The sequence below is a fragment of the Triticum urartu genome, chromosome 2A (genome assembly GCF_056163025.1).
Source record: "Triticum urartu cultivar PI428250 chromosome 2A, HENAU_Tu73, whole genome shotgun sequence".
NCBI lineage: Eukaryota > Viridiplantae > Streptophyta > Magnoliopsida > Poales > Poaceae > Triticum > Triticum urartu.
The window spans coordinates 86,604,125-86,621,532 of NC_141874.1; the positions used below are offsets into that span (position 1 = coordinate 86,604,125).

At 43.9% G+C, this 17,408-nt stretch overlaps 1 long non-coding RNA gene and 1 pseudogene across 9 annotated transcripts; one reads left to right on the plus strand and one right to left on the minus strand.

Annotated features, from left to right (window-relative positions):
- Positions 1-267: 267 nt before the first annotated feature.
- On the minus strand, positions 268-5,290 carry LOC125535951 (uncharacterized). 9 transcript variants are annotated; one of them, XR_015615779.1, is made up of 4 exons: positions 4,330-5,289; positions 2,803-4,224; positions 2,599-2,690; positions 268-2,526 (listed from the first exon to the last, which is right to left on the minus strand). It is a non-coding gene; the product is annotated as an uncharacterized LOC125535951 (long non-coding RNA). The 9 variants fall into 9 exon arrangements; XR_015615780.1 differs by having other exon boundaries at positions 269-2,526; positions 2,599-2,674; XR_015615776.1 differs by having other exon boundaries at positions 270-2,526; positions 2,599-2,671; positions 4,330-5,287.
- Positions 342-3,591, plus strand: LOC125535950 (putative disease resistance protein At1g50180; annotated as a pseudogene).
- Positions 5,291-17,408: the final 12,118 nt, after the last annotated feature.

A 17,408-nucleotide genomic window follows, 5' to 3' on the forward strand; every position in this document is an offset into this window, starting at 1 on the left:
CCAATGCTTTTGCTTGTTTTAATAGACCATAGTTCTGTGATTGCATTTGTGGTGTGCAAGGTTTCCAAAAAGTATGAGTTTCATATCAGTTGTTCTAGATTATTTTTTTAGACAAATATGAGTTGTTTTAGATGAATTCTCAGTGATGCGTGGGAAACATACACACGGGAGCAGATAAATAGGACTATCAAGGACTTTTCACATGCATCTAACAGTAACAGAGTACTGTTAACCACATGAAAAAAGATGTTGTGAATATGCCAACCCATGGCATATCGGTGAGTATCTCCCCTTTTCAATTCTCCTCGGTACAAGTGTTCAGCTCATTTTTAGCTCCCACTCTCGTCAGATCTATCTGCTATGAGCCTATGACTAATTCACTGGTGGAATTGGAAGCTCAAGCGCAGTCATCATCATACTAACCGGAGGTTGTCCAAATAATCAGTCTAGCTATTGGCTCTCCAAAAAAAAAAGTACAACAGACAGGGAAATTTCTAATATATGTTATTTTTAAACAAACTATGTAGGGAGCAGATACAAGGAGGAGCAATCAATGGCTGGGTCTGCTGTTAAGGCCGTGGTCGGGAATGTGAGCAAACTTGCGGTTTGGGAGACCTCACTTTTATGTGGTGTCACTGGTGAAGTAGGATTCTTGAAAGATGAACTGAAGCGGCTAAAGTGCTACCTTAGATCTGCTGATGCTAAACGGAGATCAGGAGATGAGTGTGTGGCTACCTGGGTCAGCCAGATCAGGGACGTGACATATGAGTCCGAGAATGTCATTGAAGCTGCAGATTACATGGAGAAGAGAAACAGGCTGAAGAATGGATTCTTGGGTGCCATTTCAAGGTATGCTCGCTTGCCAAGTGACATGGTTACCCTTCATAAAGTTGGTGTCGAAATCCAGCGTATAAGAAGGAAGATCGGTGAGATATTTGACAGTGCAAACCGTTTGAATATTGATTTGGATACTGGTGTTCTAGGCAAGTGCTGTGCCGAGGATGAGTTTCCACGAGGCAATGATCTCATGGATCAAAACTTTGAGGATGATGTTGTCATTGTTGGTTTTGAGGATAAGTGCCAAGAAATAACGGACAGGTTAGTTGACAAAGAGAACAATACTCTTAGTGCTATCTCCATAGTCGCCATGGGTGGGGCGGGAAAAACATCACTCGTCAGAAAAATCTACACATCATCAAGAGTAAAAGAACACTTCGACACAGTTGCTTGGGTGACTGTGTCTCAAAAGTTCAAGGCCGTTGATTTACTAACAAGTGTTGTGGAACAAATAATGGGGACCAGAGTTGGTTTTAATCTCCGTTAGTGTGAGGTGGGAAAGGAGATACATGATTTTCTGTTGCAAAAAAGATTCTTAATAGTTTTCGATGATGTTTGGGAAACAGATACATGGGAGCAAATAAACAAAATGGTTAAAGCATTTCCAGATGTAGCTAATGGTAGTCGAGTACTGTTAACCACACGAAAGCAAGATGTTGCGAATCATGTGCAAATGCCAACTCATGTTCATCATTTGAAGAAGTTAAACGAAGAGAAAAGCTGGGAACTTTTTAGTAGCAAAGCTTTACCATCATACAACAGGTGTTCTGTATGCGATGTGGATGAGTTTGAAGAACTAGGAAAGAAGCTTGCAAAGAAATGTAATGGATTACCACTTGCACTTGCAGTTTTTGGGGGTTATCTATCAAAAAATCTGAACAAGGAAACATGGATTGATATACTCTTGAGCTGGCCATCAACCAAAGACGGACAGATGATGCGAGACATACTAGCTCGCAGTTACAACGACCTACCAGACCATTATTTAAGATCATGTTTCCTCTATGTTGGTGCTTTCCCCGAGGATTATGAAATATCTGTGTCGGATCTTATTGAGTTATGGATGGCAGAATGCTTCATTCCACATACACCAAGACATACACTGGAAGAAATAGCACGTAAGTATGTAACTGAGTTAGCTCAAAGAAGCTTGGTCCAAGTTGTTAGTAGAAGCAGAGCACATGGATGGATTGAAAGAATAAAGATCCATGATATCTTGCGTGACTGGTGCATAGAAGAAGCAAGAGAAGACGGCTTTCTTGACATGATTGACAAAACTGCATGTCAGGCTTCCTCTCTCTTTTCATATAGCCCTTTTTTTGGTTTCAATATATGTCTTAGTATGGTGTTTCTTGCTGACACGTGGATGCACTTTATAATGCAGGCTAGGATAGCGCATCGTCATCCGAAAGGACGCTATCCTATCGCGCTTCATTCCAAAACTTCAGCGGTCAGATTTCACAGGCAACAACTCCTAATCTACGAACTCTGGTTGGCTTTCAACTTTCATCAATATTCCTACCTAAGCTGAGATTCCTGAGAGTTCTTCACATTGAAAACTCAGACCTCGAGAGTTTCTCTCCAGCCATTGGTGGGTGCATTCATCTAAGGTGCCTTAGGTTGAGAAGATGTGGAAATGTAACACTCCCTTCTTCAATTGAAGAACTCCTTTACTTGCAGATTATAGACCTGAGGAAAACAAACTTGGACTCAACAGTACCAAACTCTCTTTGGAATATTCCCACTCTAAGGCATGTTTACCTGAGCAGTGCATTTTCTTCACCAAGGAGTGTGGGACACAAAGATCTCCAGACCTTATGGTTGACTTGTGCATCTGCTGGTACCAAATATCGCTATCATGACATGGTGAAAATTTTCAGAAAAATGAGACAACTAACAACCTTGTTCTTGGTAATGAAGCCCATGCATGCTAAGATAATGAATATATTTGCGTACATGCCTCACCTGGTTGATATTCATCTCGCCAGTTTTGGTGTGCTTGATAAGCTTCCAGAGAGTAATCACTTCCCGCAGAGCCTTCGGCATCTCTATCTAGAAGCTGATGTCATTGAAATAGACCCGATGCCGATCCTGGAGAAGCTTCCCTGTCTTGTGGTATTGGAGTTGTCAGGGTATAAAGGTCGAACCATGTCGTTCTCTGCCCAAGGGTTTCCTCGCCTACAAGAGTTAAAACTTGATATTTTCTCCATCGAGGAGTGGAGGATGGAGGTAGGAACAATGCCAAAGCTCTCCCACCTGACACTTTGGTTGTGCAAGGAGATGTGGAAGTTCCCAAGCGGATTGCTGCACCTTCCATCCCTCAAGAATTTGAAACTAATGAGTAAGTCCCCGATTTCTGGAGATGACAGCACACTGAAGGAGCTGGAGCGGAGAGGATGCAAGGTACTGTAGCTTACTATGCCCTCATGTTCTTCTTTAATATTTACTGCTGTTTATGGTCAGATATTACAGTCCCCGTATATTTTCAGTACAAGGACCGAGATACTCATAATAAAGTTCTGTTTTAAACTTATCTGTGACTTGCTCTCCATCCTTCCCTGCCTTGCTTGTTTGGAATGATGGTTTAGGATAAACAGTTTGCGCACTCAAGTTATTTTCTGTTTTTTTTCCTTGCAGGTGGAACTTTAAGAAGGTTTACGAGCTTCTTGCTGGTGGAACTTTAAGAAGATTTACGAGTGGCGGACATGTCTAAGTATTATTACTACTATTCCTAATTCAGATGTCTTTTTCGCCCTTCCTCAAATTATGTGCATGTTGTATGTTTTGCCTGAATGTAATATAATACATAAGGGCGATACGTCTAACCACCGGTGAATCTAGATGATGATGTGCGTATCTATATTTCTGATTTGAACCGTCGATGGATTTTGATTCCCACAAACAAAACTGATGTGTTATTTATCGAAAAAAATGTATTTTTCTCTCTTGACATGGTGAGCACTCACTTATCAGCTCGTGCAATGTCAGTCAGTTTGGTTCATTTCACTGAATGCCAAGTTCTAGACTCGGATGCCCCAGGTTCTGCTTCCCTTTTTCCCCTTTGTGCTACACCTGACGGTACACTAACTTTATTTTGGTTGTATTCTGCACGCAGCTACAAACTATACAACGACAGCAAAAAAATCTTAAACACCATCCACAGTCAACTAATTTTAAGCATTGTACTACTCGTAGATTTTTTTGTGTAACATTGCAGGGATTGCAGAGGAGGGGGGTGTGGCGGAGCAGTAGCAAAGTAGTACCGACTACCGGGAGCTCACAGCTTCCGCAGATCAAATACGTCGGCGAGGCAAAGGATGGCCGGCGCCCGGCGGCATCCTCCTGCCTGCGTTACGGCCAGCATCTTCAAGCTCTGATAAGCAAATCCTGCATACCACCACCACCGTGGCAGCATCAAACTTCTCATCAGGCGGATACAAATAGAGGGAGAGGCAGGGATTGGGGAGAAAGGAAAGGAGGAGGGGACTTTACGAGCTCGGGTACGGGGAGGGTCACGAGCCCTCCTGATGCCCGGTGCTGCTGCTGCTCTCTATGGCTGTCGGAGGTGGATTTTCGCCGGCGCCATGACCAGCGGGGGGAGAAAGAGGAGAGAAATTATCTACCTAGTGCTCCCCTCCGTCTGGTCACCGCTCCTTTCTCTCCCTCCCCTCTGTCACCGCCGGTGGTAGGCGCCGGGCTTAGCCTGTGCGTGCGCCGGCAGCGTCGGAGGCACTCCTCCTTCTCACGGGTCAAAGGGTGACGCGGGGCTCCCTGGCTCGAGAGTGTGACTCCGATCTGGGCTGCGGCGGCGCCGATCTGGTTCATGACAACCCAGATCTAAACTACGGCGGTGTGGCGGTTGGCCGGCGTCCTATCGACGGCGGTGGCAGGGCTGGCGCTGCTCCTCCCGATCTAGGGCGGAGGGACTTGGATCCGAGGCGACGACCCCGAGGTTGGCCTTCATGTCCGGTGGCGCGGCAGGGCGGGTAGGCTGCCGGCTCAGATGGTCGGCGATCCACCGGCGAGTTGGTGCCTCAGTGACCAACAGCGTTGAGCTGCTTCTTCCTCCAATACTTGCATCGTGCACTCTTGTCGTAACGAATATGGCTGTGCTGCTTGCCGGTCGCCGGGTGGGGCGGAACGGGAGATGGGGATTCGGATTGGGATAATTCCCTGGTTGGCTGGCTCCTGCCGGCCGCGTCTTCCTAGAGACGTCGTTTGGGTTTGCCCCATCTTTTTTCACTTCACGGTTTCTCGGATGAAAACCCTAGGACAGTGACAACATTCTTGACGCGGTGTCTTTTTTGAAAGCGTTGTCGTGAGAGCTAAGTGCTCATGGGCAGTTACAATTGGCGTGCCCCTCTTCCTTCAGGAGACATTTACTTGGATGATGACGAAAACTCTGGTATCATCTTCCTCTTGAAGGCATAATTTTGGAGCAGGTGTTGATTGGAAGGGCCCAGAGGCGAAGCGGGGTTTCATATTCCGCAACGATCACGGCGGGTCTCGGCGGCGTGGCGCAATGGAGGCTCGGCGTCCGATGCGGTTTGACGGACTCGCGCAGGAGGGTGACGCTGTCTGGCGTCGTGGTGGCGTCGATGGTAGAGATGTCTGATTAGGTCAATGCATCAGTTCTGCTCTGATGATGGATCGATAGAAGATGGAGGTGACAGCCCTTGCAGCGTGCGGTGCTCACTAGGAGTGTGCCGGACCGGTATGTGACCCAGTCTAGATAGTGGCTTGATTGGAGCATTCAGCTTCAGATGTTAGGCTCTGATGCGATGTCTGTTTGGTATTAAACTTGGATATTCGGCACCCTTCATCAATGGATAAATTTATTGATGTATTACATTGTAAGGTCTCTATGAATAATTAATAAAATAGTTGCATGCATATCCAAAGGACGCGGTACATCCTCTCTTTTTTAAAAAAAATCTACCTAATGCTTGTGAGCTTTTCTTTTTGAAAAAAACTATGATATTAGATTAGAGTAACACCAAAATGAACAACTTCAGCAAACACTGGCTTACAATACTTCAATATTCCTCCTAGTTTCCTAGCATTTCTTTTCACTAGCAATGCAAATTCAATTACAAATATGCCAACAAACAAGTTGCTCCATCCGTCCGGGTTTATTAGGCCCCAAAACAAGATTGGCAGGACCAAGGCAACCAGTAAATGGATCCGTTATTTTAGGCATTAACCTCTGCAGTAGATTAGGAGGTATTTGTTTTCAGCGATTTTTTGGTGTAGGGACTAGAAAAAGTCTCTTTTAGAGACTTTTTAACCAAATGAGAGGGACTACTAGAGACTAAAAGTTGATTTTTGGGACTAAATGAAGAAGAGTCTTTTTTGGAACTTTTTGGACTTTTCCAATAATGCCCCTCCCTGCACTCATTACCCCGCTGTCCAATGATGTTGTTTGGTTGTTATTTTTCTGTACACTAGAGATAACATGGTCATTTAATAACCTCTAGAAAGAGACTAGGAACTTTTTAGTCCCTGAAAACAAATATGAAGAGACTTTTTAGATATTAGGGACTTTTTAGTTAAAACTAGAAAAAGTCTTAGGACTTATGAACCAAACAGGCTCATAGTTGATGCTTCGTTTTGCATGTTAGTTATTGATGGCGCATGCGTGCAGCCACCATCCCAGCAGTCCCTGCCAATGGGACGAGACTTGCCTGCTCCCCGCTTGTGCGTCCATCCGTGCTTCCGCATACGTGGCTTGATTTGATTGAAACAAAATAAGACCCGGTCCCACCCTTTTAAAATCAGGAGAAGGATGATTAGATTAGAAAAAAAAACAACCATAGGATAAGGTGGGAGCACGAATCCCTGCCAATGACACTTGTGCATGCATGTTCACGCACCCGGAGGGATGCATGTGTGGCGCAGATTCCGGAGTTTAGCCCCTCTGAATCAGCAATCAGCAGTTAATTTGAGGGGGAAAGGTATGTGATTTTCAAAGCGGGCCTAAAAACGAACGGGATTCTTTTTAAACCCGGGCGGAGGGAGTAGACGACAAACATTTGCGCCATGATGAAATCTTTAGCTTCTTGAACTCCGGAAGTGAATCCTTGCAAGCGAGCACATCTCCCAGTTGAAAATGTTCCTAAGCGCGCTCCTCTCCTTGCTTGTCCGTGGGTAGCTCGTGAAAACTGCATGCGCAGGAGATGAATGGTGTGTAGACTTGCCCTGCTCTCCAGCAAGTTCCTGGTTGCTTCAAGCATGTTGGCATTGGCGCGAGCTGCATGGTCACGGGTCAACCTTGACCTGTCATACTCACAGTCCGAGGAGCCAACCCTCTCTCAATTCTTGGTGGAGTTTGGATTTAGTTTTTCAACTTCAAAACCAGAGAACTTGCATCCTTAACTTCTGAAACTGAACAAGATTCATCTTTGGTCACAGTTTTGACCGGTTTTGATGCTGACCGTGCAGACTCAAATTTGCCTACTTTTTTCAAGCCCGCGTAATGTTTTCAAATTCAGTTACTTTTTTTAAATACGTGAACTTTTTTAAAAGTTGTACTTTTTTAAAATCTGCATATTATTTCCAAGTTCATGTACTTTTTCAAATCTGCGTATATCTTTTAAGTTGATGTAGTTTTTTCAGGTTCATTTAATTTTTTAAAATTGATGTAACTTTTCATATTCGAGTTTTTTCTTGAAAGAGTTCATGAATTTGAAAATTTTATGTGAACTTGAAAATAGTACACGGAGTTGGACTTTTTGAACACAAAAAATATGTGGATTTGAAAACTTATGTCAACTTGAAACAAGTACATGAATTTCAAACAAAGTTCATGGGTTATAAAAGGAACATGAATTTTTTAAAAATATATGGACTTTGAGAAGCATGCAGATTTGAAATAAGTATGCGAATTTCAAAAACAGTTCATGCCTTTGAAAAATAATTGGATTTGATACAATTAGAAAAACTTGGGAAAATGCGCTGATTTGAAAGAAGTACGTAATTGTTTAAAAATCACGGATTTGAAAAAAGTACGCAAATTTCAAAATAGTTTGCTGATTTGAAAAGAGTATTTTATTTTTTAAAAACAATACGCGACCATGAAAAAACTATGCGGATTTCAAAGTGTATGTGAATTTCAAAAATTTCACGGATATTAAAAAAATTACACGAATATGAGTGAGCACCTGTCAAAACCGGGGTGAGTCAGCACCAAAACCGGTCAAAACCGAGACCAGGGACCAATCTTGTCCGGTTTCGGTAGTCAGGGTGCAAGCTGTCCGGTTCTAAAGTTGAGGGACGAAATCTATGCTTCATCAAAAGTTGAGGAACAAAAAGTATATTTTTTACAAAATTCTATTGTACATATATACAATGGAAAATATCAAAAGGGAGAACGAATTCGAAAGAAAACTTGCTTGTGATTGTAGCCCGGAAAGGACTGGCTTGATTCCGGAATTGGCACTTTAAAAGGGAGGAGCTTCGGTTGCGGACGGCGGCTCGGCGAGGGGCCGCTTGATTGCTTCGATTACCGGCTGCAGCTCGGAAATGAGCTGCCCGAAATAGAGCTGCTGCTGCTTTGGTTGGGGATTGAAGCTCCCAATGGGGGAGCTGCTTGTTTGGGCGCCCAAGCACCGCTCGATCCTCGTACGAGGCCTTCGATGGCGACGGCGCTGGCGCGAGGGGTGAGATCGGCACGGCGGACGGCGGGCGGCGGCGCATAACTGACTGCTGATCCCCTTTCCTCTCTTGGTGGAACCCTTGCTAGTGGGCTTTGGTGGGCTCATAGGTCCAACTTCAGCCCACCACCGCGTACCGTCTCCAAAGCTTCAACAGTGATCGCGAACCAACCCGTGATTGAGATGGTTAGGTGGACAGTGGTATCTTCAACTCATCAGGGTTCAAATCCTGATGCTCACATTATTCCTGAATTTATTTCAGGATTTCCGGCGATGCGCTTTCAGTGGGCGGAGACGTTCCCGTCGACGACGAGGCGCCTACGATGGCTTCGTAAATCTCAAGATGATATGCCGGCTCAGTCTCTCGGAGGTGCTCATAGGGGTAGGGTGTGCGTGTGTGCATTCATAGGGATGAGTGTATGCGCGTGTATATGAGCGCTTGTGTCTGTACTGATGCTCAAAAAAAAAGCTTCATCAGTGATCTTGTGGTTTGTCTCAAAAAAAAAATCAGTGATCTTGGTCAAATTCAAAAGACCAAACCAATTTGTGGTGCAAATAATCGCGAGTCGGGTAGCTTACCGTCGTCTCCTTTGCTGCAAGTTGACAAGCAGAGAGCACATTTATTTCTTTGGACAATAGTTCGGTCGTCAAGGATATTGAAGCCAACGTGGTGTGGGGGGGGGGGGGGAGGAGGAGGAGCTCATGCAGTGGTGATCAAGGAGGCGAACGCGAGGAAAATGATTTTGAAGCTTGTCGTTTTATCTGTGAATCTAGAAGTAGAAACTTTGAGCTCGTTGTTCATTGATGTTGGTAGGAATGGCTGGCTGGATGACCCACATGATCTTGTAACACTTTTTCTGAACATTGTTATTGAATAAAGTGTGACGAGGTTTTCTAAGAAAAACACGTTGCGTATTCAGACTCCACTTGGTAGAGTGGCGACGTCTCACGACGAAGTGACGACGTGGCCGGTGGTGCACTGATGTTGTGAGGTGAGGCGCGACTGTTGAGCGGAGAAGGATGTGCCGATGCAAGGGGGTTATCGTCGGTGATTCTACAGGTGGAGCCGGTGCTACGTACAGAGATGTCATCACTGTGCTGCGAGCGTCACCTCATGGGGCATTGGTGCTGCGAGAGGGCCAGAGCGAAGAGGGAGGGAATCAGAGGGTCATGCACATACGCATTGCACGCTACAAAGGCGGTCAATATTTTCTACTCCACAACCAATTGCGCCTAGGGACGACCGGCTGCACAAACCTGGGAAACATGTTCTATTTAAGAAGAATATTATCTAGTTCACACTTGTTAGGAATGAGTGACAAATAATGTACAATAGCCTATGACACTTCACATGCCAGGATGACATTTGCGAACGGCATGATTAGCAGCTTTAGTGTTTTGGGGATTGCGTTTGTTACAGCAAGCATAACATTTCATTTATTTAAGTGCATTTTTCATCCAAAAATTGCCACCATCAGATCTTGATCCTGTGGATACGAGGGTCCCCAAAACACTAATATTCTTCTTAAGCAGTGGTGATCAAGGAGGCGAACGAGAGGAAAAGGATTTTGAAGCTTGTCGTTTTATCTGTGAATCTAGAAGTAGAAACTTTGAGCTCGTTGTTCATTGATGTTGGTAGGAATGGCTGGTTGGATGACCCACATGATCTTGTAACACTTTTTTTGAACATTGTTATTGAATAAAGTGTGACGAGGTTTTCTAAGAAAAACACGTTGCGTATTCAGACTCCACTTGGTAGAGTGGCGACGTCTCACGACGAAGTGACGACGTGGCCGGTGGTGCACTGATGTTGTGAGGTGAGGCGCGACTGTTGAGCGGAGAAGGATGTGCCGATGCAAGGGGGTTATCGTCGGTGATTCTACAGGTGGAGCCGGTGCTACGTACAGAGATGTCGTCACCGTGCTGCTAGCGTGACCTCATGGGGCATTGGTGCTGCGAGAGGGCCAGAGCGAAGAGGGAGGGAATCAGAGGGTCATGCACAGACGCATTGCACGCTACAAAGGTGGTCAATATTTTCTACTCCACAACCAATTGCGCCTAGGGACGACCGGCTGCACAAACCTGAAAAACATGTTCTATTTAAGAAGAATATTATCTAGTTCACACTTGTTAGGAATGAGTGACAAATAATGTACAATAGCCTATGACACTTCACATGCCAGGATGACATTTGCGAACGGCATGATTAGCAGCTTTAGTGTTTTAGGGATTGCGTTTGTTACATCAAGCATAACATTTCATTTATTTAAGTGCATTTTTCATCCAAAAATTGCCACCATCAGATCTTGATCCTGTGGATACGAGGGTCACTAGCAAAATCGCTATTTGCCTCACTCTAAAGAAGGATGGAAGGCCTCATGTATGAAAGATCATCAAACAATTTCCTTTCTTTGTTTGTGCCATCTTTATCAAATTCTACTCCTTAGCTAGCTTGATGCTTACATGTCTTGCCTTTGTTGATACTGGTCATGGAGACAAGAACTTTCATTGGAAGAGAGCAGATACCAATCCGAAACAACCATTAGAATTGCCTCATTCAAACGGACGATTGTCATTGATAAGACAGGCAAGTCCCTCCGATCTAATTTTGTACTAAAAGCCGTACTAAAGTAGTGTCAATAAATATGGATCAGAGGGAGTACGCAAGATTATTAAGTCTTTCTCTTACAACAGTGGGTCTATTTGGTACGATGAAAATTAAGAGGGGAAATAGCACAACAAACTAAAATAATAGATAGAGAAAATGAAAAATAAATATGATTGTATGAAGCTAGATAAATAAATACGTAGTTGCTCAATACACAATAATAGAATTTCAAAGTTCACGACATTAAATGTTCAAATCTCCAAATTAAATATCAAAAGTCATACCATTTATTCTAAATAAAAGATATATCCAATTCTAGCCCCGCGAATGCGTGAAATTTTAATGAAAAAATAGCATGCCAAACTAAACTAATACATTGAGAAAATAAAAAAAAGCATATGACCATAATAAGCCACAAACATCAGAAATGAGGTGCTCAATACACAACAATATAATGTTCTAAACATTAAATGTTGTATTCTCTAAATTTAAGTATTGTCATGCCATGTTTTCTAAAGATATATGCATTTCTATCCACGTGAATGCCCAGGTGCACCTGCTAGTTAACAAATTAATTAATCAATCATGTGTTTGTTTTGAGGTTCATGCAGTTCTCATGGAAAGGACCACTCGGGCAATACTCTGGCTGCATTTAATAGATAGCTCACCATATATCAAGCAAAAGAAAATGAAACGGATGGAGTATTTTATTGTCAGTTCACCATATCAAGCAATAGTTAATTTGCTGCCAATAGATAAGGTATTCCTACGAGGCATCAAATGAATGATAGCCAACGATATCCCTGGATAGAGAAACATGACACCAAGAAATTAATTATCTCCCAAAATTTCTTCATCCATCCACCTCCATATACGCATGGCCAAAGAAGCATCACATCCAAATCAAGCCATTGAGCAGGTTAGAAACAAGGTCTCTCTTGTGATGGCGCTTCTCAAAACCAAGAACGCAATGTCTTTGTTCATGGTGACCATGACGATCATGGCTTTGGTCATGTCACCCTGCTTCGGTCAAGGAGGCGACAGTATATCATGTTTAGGTACTTTAACTAATTTGTTCTTATAATTTTACATGTCGGCGCGATTTTGTTGGGGATCATAGCAGAAATTTAAAATTTTCTACGCATCACCAAGATCAATTTATGGAGTAATCTAGCAACGAGTGGAAGGAGAGTGCATCTACATACCCTTGTAGATCGCTAAGCGGAAGCGTTGCAAAAACGCGGATGAAGGAGTCGTACTCGTAGCGATTCAGATCGCGGTTGATTCCGATCTAAGCGCCGAACCACGGCGCCTCCGCGTTCAACACACGTGCAGTCCGGTGACGTCTCCCACGCCTTGATCCAACAAGGGGAGAAGGAGAGGTTGGGAAGACTCCGTCCAGCAGCAGCACGACGGCGTGGTGGTGGTGGAGGAGCGCGGGACTCTAGCAGGGCTTCGCCAAGCACTACGAGAGATGAGGAGGGAGAGAGGTAGGGCTGCGCAAGAGGGAGATGATCTCGTGTGTCTTGCAGCCCCCAATACCTCAAGTATATATAGGGGAAGGGGAGGGGCTGCGCCCCCATCTAGGGTTCCCTCCCTAGGGGTGGCGGCAGCCCCAAAACCCATCTAGGGTAGCGGCCAAGGGGGGGAGAGGGGGAGGCGCACCTGGGGTGGGCCTTAGGGCCCATCTGCCCTAGGGTTTGCCCCCCTCCCTTCTTGGAGGCGCCTTGGGCCTTGGTGGGAGGCGCCCCAGCCCACCTAGGGGCTGGTCCCTTCCCACTATTGGCCTATGTAGGCCTCCGAGGCTAGTGGCCCCACCTAGTGGACCCCTCCGGTGGTCCCGGTACACTACCGGTGATGCCCGGAACACTTCTGGTGGCCAAAACCATACTTCCTATATATCAATCTTCAGTTTGACTAATTCACATCTAGATGTTTTTTAAGGATGTCACATCTAAGCTTCCACAAATACATAATGCAGCAACAAGAAACAAAAAAAACAAAGACAAAAAAATAGACCACAAACAAAGTGAATATCAGCTTAGATGTGACATAACTATGTCACATCTAGATGTGTCCTAGAAAGACCCATCAATCTTTACCTCCGGACCATTTCGGAACTCCTTGTGATGTCCGGGGTCTCATCCGGGACTCCGAACAACATTCGGTAACCGTGTACATACTTTCCCTATAACCCTAGCGTCATCGAACCTTAAGTGTGTAGACCCTACGGGTTCGGGAGTCATGCAGACATGGCCGAGACAACTCCCCGGTCAATAACCAACAGCGGGATCTGGATACCCATGTTGGCTCCCACATGCTCCACGATAATCTCATCGGATGAACCACGATGTCAAGGATTCAATCAATCCCGTATACAATTCCCTTTGTCTATCGGTACGATACTTGCCCGAGATTCGATCGTCGGTATCCCGATACCTTGTTCAATCTCGTTACCGGCAAGTCTCTTTACTCGTTCCGTAACACATCATCCCGTGATCAACTCCTTGGTCACATTGTGCACATTATGATGATGTCCTACCGAGTGGGTCCAGAGATACCTCTCCGTTTACACGGAGTGACAAATCCCAGTCTCGATTCGTGCCAACCCAATAGATACTTTCAGAGATACCCGTAGTGCACCTTTATAGCCACCCAGTTACGTTGTGACATTTGGCACACCCAAAGCACTCCTACGGCATCCGGGAGTTGCACAATCTCATGGTCTAAGGAAATGATACTTGACATTAGAAAAGCTTTAGCATACGAACTACACGATCTTGTGCTAGGCTTAGGATTGGGTCTTGTCCATCACATCATTCTCCTAATGATGTGATCCCATTATCAACGACATCCAATGTCCATGGTCAGGAAACCGTAACCATCTATTGATCAACGAGCTAGTTAACTAGAGGCTTACTAGGGACATGGTGTTGTCTATGTATCCACACATGTATCTGAGTTTCCTATCAATACAATTCTAGCATGGATAATAAACGATTATGATGAACAATGAAATATAATATAATAATAATTAATTTATTATTGCCTCTAGGGCATATTTCCAATAGCCTCCCACTTGCACTAGAGTCAATAATCTAGTTCACACCGCCATGTGATTAACACTCACAGGTCACATCGCCATGTGACCAACATCCAAAGAGTTTACTAGACTCAATAATCTAGTTCACATCACTATGTGATTAACACTCAATGAGTTTTGGGTTTGATCATGTTATGCTTGTGAGAGAGGTTGTAGTCAACGGGTCTGCAATATTCAGATCCCTATGTATTTCGCAAAACTTTATGTCATATCGTAGATGCTGCTACCACGTTCCACTTGGAGCTATTCCAAATTGTTGCTCCATTATATGTATCCGGTATCTCTACTCAGAGCTATCCGGATAGGTGTTAAGCTTGCATCGACGTAACTCTTTACGTCGAACTCTTTATCACCTCCATAACCGAGAAACATTTCCTTATTCCTCTAAAGATAATTTTGACCGCTATCTGGTGATCCACTCCTAGATCACCTTTGTACCCTCTTTCCAGACATGTGGCAAGGCACACATCAGGTGCGGTACTCAGCATGGCATACCGTATAGAGCCTATGACAAAAGCATAGGGGACGACCTTCGTCCTTCCTCTTTCTTCTGCCGTGGTCAATCTTCGAGTCTTACTCAACTTCACACCTTACAACTCAGGTAAGAACCCCTTCTTTGACTGATCTATTTTGAACTCCTTCAAAAACATGTCAAGGTGTGCGTTCTTTGAAAGTATCATCAGGCGTCTTGATCTATCTCTATAGATCTTGATGCCCAATATGTAAGCAGCTTTATCCAGGTCTTCCTTTTGAAAAACACTCTTCAAACAACCATTTATGCTTTCCAGAAATTCTACATTATTTCGGATCAATAATATGTCATCCACATATACTTATCAGAAATGTTGTAGTGCTCCCACTCACTTTCTTGTAAATACAAGTTTCTAGCAAACATTGTATAAACCTAAAAGCTTTGATCACTCCATCAAAGCATATATTCCGACTCCGAGATGCTTTCTCTAGTCCATAGAAGGATTGCTGGAGCCAGCATACCTTTTAGCATCCTTAGGATCGACAAAACCTTTTATTGTATCACATACAACTTTTCTTACGAAAACTGGTAAGAAAACTTGTTTTGACATCCATCTATCAGATTTCATAATCAAAAAATACAGCTAATGCTAACATGATTCCTACGGATTTAAGCATCGCTACGGGTGAGAAATTCTCATCGTAGTCAACTCCTTGAACTTGTGAAAAGACTCTTTCCCATAAGTCGAGCTTCATAGACGGTAACATTACCGCCCACGTCCGTCTTCTTCTTAAAGATCCATTTATCTCAATGGCTTGCCGATCATCGGGCAAGTCCACCAAAGTCCATACTTTGTTCTGATACATGGATCCTATCTCGGATTTCATGGCTTCTAACCATTTGTCGGAATACGGGCCCACCATCGCTTCTCCATAGCTCGTAGGTTCATTGTTGTCCAACAACATGATATCTGAGACAGGATTACCGTACCACTCAGGAGTAGTACATATCCTTGTCGACCTATGAGATTCGATAGCAACTTGATCCGAAGCTTCATGATCACTATCATTAACTTCCTATTCAACAGACGTAGGCACCACAGAAAACATCTTTCTATGTTGCATCACTCTCTGGTTGAAGTAAAGGTTCGACAACCTCATCAAGTTCTATCTTCCTCCCACTCAATTTTTTCGAGAGAAACTCCTTCTCGAGAAAGGACCCGTTCTTAGCAACAAACAATTTGCCCTTGGATCTGAGATAGAAGGTATACCCAACTATCACCTTTGGGTATCCTATGAAGATGTGTTTGTCCTCTTTTGGGTTCGAGCTTCTCCGGCTGAAGCCTTAAGCATCGCAGCCCCAAACATTAAGAAACGACAACTTTGGTTTCTTGCCAAACCAATGTTCATATGACGTCGTCTCAACGGACTTAGATGGTGTCCTATCTAAAGTGAATGCAGCTGTCTCTAACGCATAACCTCAGAATGAAAACGGTACATCGGTAAGAGACATCATAGATCACACCATATCTCATAGGGTTCGATTACGACGTCCTGACACACCATTACCCTGTGGTGTTCCAGGTGGCTTCAACTGTGAAACAATTCCACAATGTCTTAAGTGTTTGCCAAACTCATAACTCAGAAATTCTCATTGAAGATCGTAGGAATTTGATCTTCTTGTTATGATGATTCTTAACTTCACTCTGAAATCGCTTGAACTTTTCAAACGTTTCAGACTTGTGCTTCATTAAGTAAATATACCTATATCTACTCAAATTGTCAGTGAAGATGAGAAAATAGCGATATCCACTGCACGCTTCAATTTCTCATTGGATCACACGCATCAACATGTATGATTTCCAACAAGTCACTTGCCCGTTTCATTGTACGTGAAAACGGGGTCTTAGTCATCCTGCCCATGAGGCATGGCTCGCATGTGTCAAGCGATTCAAAATCAAGTGACTCCAAACATCCATCGACATGGAGTTTCTTCATGCATCTTATGCCAATATGACCTAAGCGGCAGTGCCACAAGAAAGTGGTACTATCATTATTAACTCTACATCTTTTGGCGTGAACATGCGTACTACCACGACCGAGATTCAATGAACCATTCACATAGGGTGCATGACCATGAAAGGTATTATTCATGTAAACAGAATAACCATTATTCTCTAACTTAAATGAATAACCGTATTGCAATGAACATGATCTAATCATATTCATGCTCAACGTAGACACCTGATAACATTTATCTAGGTTCAATACTAATCCCGAAGGCAGATGGAGCGTGCGATGGTGATCTCATCAACTTTGGAAACACTTCCAACACACATCGTCACCTCGCCCTTAGCCAGTCTCCGTTTAGTCCGTAGCTTTTGCTTCAAGTCACCAATAATAGCAACCGAACCGGTATCCAATACCCAGGTGCTACCAGGAGTACTAGTTAGGTACACATTAATAACACGTATATACTTTGTTGAAGTTGCCAGCCTTCTTATCTACCATGCATTTAGGGTAATTCCGCTACCAGTGACCGTTCCCCTTACAATAGAAGCACTTAGTCTCGGGTTTGGGTTCAACCTTGGGTTCCTTTACTGGAGAGGCAACTGGTTTGCCATCCATGAAGTTTCCCTTCTAGCCCTTGCCCTTCTTGAAACCAGTGGTCTTGTTAAACCATCAACACTTGATGCTCCTTCTTGATTTCTACCTTTTGCGGTCTTAAGCACCGCGA